The sequence below is a fragment of the Manis pentadactyla genome, chromosome 11 (assembly GCF_030020395.1).
Source record: "Manis pentadactyla isolate mManPen7 chromosome 11, mManPen7.hap1, whole genome shotgun sequence".
Lineage (NCBI taxonomy): Eukaryota > Metazoa > Chordata > Mammalia > Pholidota > Manidae > Manis > Manis pentadactyla.
This window is the reverse complement of record NC_080029.1, coordinates 117,512,529-117,517,653: the sequence shown is the minus strand read 5'-3', so window position 1 is coordinate 117,517,653 and position 5,125 is coordinate 117,512,529.

Genomic DNA, 5,125 nt, shown 5'->3' with positions numbered 1-5,125 from the left:
CCCAGCCCTGACCTCCCAGGAGTTCCCGTCCAGTGCAAGCCCCTGCCTCCCTCTCTGACCCCAGCCCTGCCCCTCTCACCCTCACGCTGTGCTCCTGTCACTCTGGCTTTCTTCCAGCTCCCTGGCTTTATATGTGCTGTTCCTTTTGAAGAGAAAACTCATTTTTCCTTCCTCCTGGTTAGCTCCTTCTCTTGGTCCAGGTCTCATCTTGTATACCTCCTCCTCACAGGGTTCATCTCGGCACCACTCCAGCAGCCCCTTGGCTCTGCACATTCATCACGCCTTATCATCTTAGACGTAAGTCATCGATGGCATTGATGTCCAGGTCCCCTGCTAGACGGTGAGCTTCCGTGGGTGCAGGGCTGTGCATGGCGGCTCAGCATTGTGTCTCAGAGCCCAGCAGAGCACTCACCTGGCAGGCACTGAGCAAATATTTGTCAGACGGATGGATGGACAAATCAATGAGGTGTGAAAGGACATGATAAGAAGAGTGGGAGGTTGAGCATGACAGGAGGGAAGAGTATGCAAGATGACCCTGGGGGGTAAGGGGGAGCCAGACTAGACGGTGGCTGGTAGGTCATGCTGAGAACAATATGGAGTCACCAGGGGTCTTAGGGAAGAAATTAAGGGGACTAGGTTAGAGTTGGGGCCGAGAGGAGGGGACAGCCAGGAGACAACGAGGAGACATGGGTCACAAGTCTCTGTGTCTGTCCATCCTCTAGAACTCCAAGCTGGACCATCTGCGACCCCAGTCCAGGCCACCTGGGACCGATTCCAGGGCACTCCAGACCCCCAAGGCTGGCAGGCCCCTCCTGGCCCTGACATGTGCCTGAAATGACACCCAGCTCTCAACTCTGTGTTGGCCCCTGGTGCCCTTGGGAAGCTGGCTCAGGGTCCCTGGCTATGCCTACAGGATCCTGGCCTAGACTCCCTTTCAAGATCCTGGGTGGATGCCCTGGCCAAGTCCCTAAAAGCTAAGCCCCGAGGCCCGGAGCTAGTGGACATTGTAGAAGAGAAACCTCTCTGCCGCTGGAACCTTTATCCGATGAGGACCACCTCTTGAACACAGCCTGGGGCCAGAGCTGGAGGACTGGCTCTCTCTCACCGGGGCCCTCGGAGCATCTGAAGGCCCGTCCCCCGTGGGAGACCCGGAGCGCGTCACAGCCGGCCGGCCGCTGTTCTAGCGTGCTCAGGCCGCCATAACGAAGCCCCACGGACTGGCTAGCTCCAACAGCAGCAATCTGTTTCCTCCCAGGGCTGGAGGCTGGGATGCTGAGAGCAAGGGGCTGGCAGGGTCGGTTTCTTCGGAGATGTGTTCCCTTACTTGTAGACGGCCATCTTCTCCGCATGGCCTTCCCTCTGGGTGTGTGCGTGTCCAAATCTCCTCCTCTTATAAGGACACCAGTCACATTGGATCAGGACTGACTCTACAAAGCTTATTTTAACTTAATTAGCTCATTAAAGGTCCCATCTTCAAATATGGTCACACTCTGAAATCCTGGGGGTTAGGACTTCAACATAGGAATTTGGGGGGACACAAGTCAGTCCATCCCAGAAACCCAGGGTCAGCATGTAGAGGTGCCCGTGCTCCCCCTTAACATAGACTGACCCAGGGCTGGCACCACAGGGCAGGAGGGGAAGGGAAATCCAGGCAAGCTGGGGCTGCCTTCTGCGGGAACACAGTAGGGAGGCACTCCTGACCCTTGGGGCCTCCCCTCCAGCCCTTGCAGGGACCCGCTCTCCCCGTGGCCAGCTCTCCGGCAGCAGCTACACTAATTGCTTGGCAGGCATGCCACAGGCAGACAGAAAAGGCCTCAAGCAGGCTTAGAGCTCCTCCGAGATAGGGAGGCTCCAACCCAGAGCTCATCAGCACACTGCTGGGGCAGGATCCAATAATTAGAATGACATTCCCAGAGCACTTCGGTGGAGCGTTCGCCCTTCCACTCACGCCAGCCAGACGGGCCCTCTGGTTTGTAGCTTCAGAAAAACAGGAAATTCCAGTAAGGGATTAATGACTTAATTATAAATGCGGCTTGGAAATGCAAAGGTTATTAAGAAGGGGAAAAGATACATGCTAATCAGACACACACTGTTAACAACAGAATAAAGATTCATTGTTGGCGCCGCTGTGAAGTTTTCCAAGTTGGGTAATAAAAACCACCTGGCCTGCAGAGGGGTGGCTGCCATGGTGACAGAACCGGGGCCCTGGGGCTGTCTCAAGAAGCCGTTCTGTTCTTCAGGCCTCTGATCACGCTCCCTGCGGGGCCTGGGCTTCCTGTTAGAACTGGCCAACAGGCCTCACACCACCTCAGGAAGTGCCGGGCCTGTGCCCATTTGTCAGGAGAGCACGTGGAGGGTTAGGGACGCCTTCAGGTATTGTCAGACCCGTAGGATGTCTGACTCTCGGAGCATCTGCAGACCCATCAGTGGGAGAACCAGGGATTAGAACTGGGATTCCAGGAAGAGACTTCAGCCATTTCAGGTCAAAGTCAGCATCTTCCCATCCATGGTGATGAAGACATCACCCTGAGCTCCCAACATCACTACTGTGTCTGTGAACTTTGGCTCATCCACTGGAAGAGTGTTGGAATGGAGTTAGTCTGTGTGCCAGGGATTATGCAAGGTGCTGTGTTGCATGAAGTTATTTAATCTTTGCAATCATCTTGCAAAGCATTGTTTCCACGTTTCACTGACAAAGAAACAGAGGTTCAGAGAGGTTAAAAATTTTGCTCAGTGTCATGAGCTAACAAGTGGCAGAGCAGGGAGATTCAAAACCAAGGCCCTTCTGAGGAGGGTGGAAGTAGGGGTTGGAAGGACCCCAGGGCATGGCGCTCTGTTCCCATTTGGACTAGGGGCTTCTGGGGGGCAGGAACAGGTCTTCCCCACATGCTCCTCAGACTCGGGGCTCAAATTCCAAAACCTGGAGCAGCTTCATGAAGACCTGTGTCACCAACTCAGGCTTTTCTTCCAACTAAGCAGCAGTGCCCACGTCCCTCTCCAGGGCCACCAGGCTTGCGGCTCGCCCACTGCATATGCTCAGGAAGTGGCTTCCCTGAGTTTTCTAGTGGATTAATTGCTCCAGATAATCATTTGAGGGCTGATGGGGTGCGGGTGGGAGGAGAAGGGAAGAACAGCTGGTCCTCGGGGGGAGAGACCAGTTTCTGGACCCAGACCCTGCTGGGTTTGAGTCGAGTCTCTGCTCCTTCCAGCCTCTTCGGAGCCTCAGTTCTCTCATCTGTAAAGTGGTGATAATGCTTCATTTGTAGGGTTGCTATGGAGACAAAAGGAGATAATGCTTGTAAGTGTCTGGCACATAGTAGATAGTCAACCGATATTATCTAGTGTTATTGTTATTTTAAATATGCTTTTTACTGCTCATGCCGTCTGAGGGAGGGGACCTAGGGTCTTTGTTTTGCTTTGTTTTGTTTGTTTGTTAACCAGGAGGGTTTTTGAAGAGACCTTTAGAACCTGCTGGGAGCCCCAGCCCCAAACCAGGCCTCAGTGTCCCTCCCCTCCGGGAGGCACGCAGCCCCTCACTCTACGGCTGTGCCTGTCCTCTAGCCAACTTCAGACCAAAGCAGGACAACCCTTTGGCCTACCAGCCACCCCAGAGAGAAAAGGGGTCCTGTGGGGAGGGGAGGCAACCCAACCATGAAGGAAGAAGGTGGGTGAGAGCCGTGGAGGGGCCGGGGGAGGGAGACGGCTCATTTAAAATGGGAAAACTAATGAAGAAATCTCCGTCTAATTAGACAGCCTGCAGTTTTAATCAGAGTTTCCTCGGCAAAACCTGTTTGCATGTTTTCTGTCATTCAGCCAACGTGTTAATTAGGCAAATAATATTAATAATGATATTCACTTCGGGAAAGTTAGGAGGGGAGGGAACAGGCGGAAGCGGCAGGTTGGAGGAGGGAGGGCAGGGGAGGGGAACAGAGGTAGTGGAAGGGAGGTGGCCTGGAGACGGCCGCGCCCTGTCGCCGAGCTCCCGCCCCTTTCTGAAGCTCAGTCTCCCCACCTGTACAATGGGAGTGACGACACGTAGTCCCCTCCTCACTCGTGGCGGGAGGGTGACACAGGATGAGGTGTGCGCTGCCCAGAGGCTGTGTGCGGCCTCCCAGAGCAGGTGGGGGGGCTGCCCCCGGATTCCCGCCCTGCCTGCATTCACTGCCCACCCATGACCTGCTCCTCTGCCCCCTCTGGAGTCCTCACGGCCGCATCGGAGGTGGGATGGGGAAGTGAGGGGCTTTGAGCCCCACTAAACGCCTTGCCTGGCTTCCCGGAGCCCCACATAGGGGCCACCTCAGCCAGGTGCATCCCGACCCCACAGCCTTAGGCTGGCCTCTGACCCTCCTTTCCCGCCAGCCGAGTCCAGGCGCTGGGATGAGGAGAGGCTCCTTGAAGCCTCCCTGCTGCTGCCTTGAGGCCCAGCCTGTCCAAAGTCAGCTTTCTCCCTGGCTCCCCCGGCACCCCAGATCAGAAGAGGCCTGCAGGAATTAGCTGCATCCCCTCCAGACCAGGTTCCTCGGGGGGGGATCTTCCTCCTAACTCACGATCTCATGTCACAGAAGGAACCTCAGAAATCAACCAGTGATCCTCCTTGCTCCCGGGACTCGGAGCCCCTCCATGGCATCCCACTCAGTCTATCTCAGACACACCTGCGGTGGGGCGCTCACACCCGCTGATGCTGCCTGACCAACAGGCAATTTGGGTACCTCTTTACTTTCGGTTAAAATACTGCTGTTTGTAATGTTTGGTCAACATTCAGAAAGGCCTGGTTCTGCCCTCGGTCCAGCCGCTCTCCCTCATGGTCTTCTTTCTCTGGCCTGTGGCCGTGGCCTCCAGGCAGACCCCGGCAGACTCCGTACTGTATCTTTGAGAGCTGATTGGGCACCTACTATATGCCAGGCACTGAGCCCATATATCTACTACACAGTATGTCTGCCATTTAATCCTCCAAGCAAGTTGGTGAGATAGAGCTCCGTGCCCCCACTTTACAGTTGAGAAAACTAAAGCTCAGAGCCATGAAAGTTACCCAAGATTTCTCAGTAATTTAGTCACCAAAGAGGGACTAGCGCTCAAGTCTTAATATTGTACCCCATGATCTTTCTAGAAGAAACCTCAGGAATGG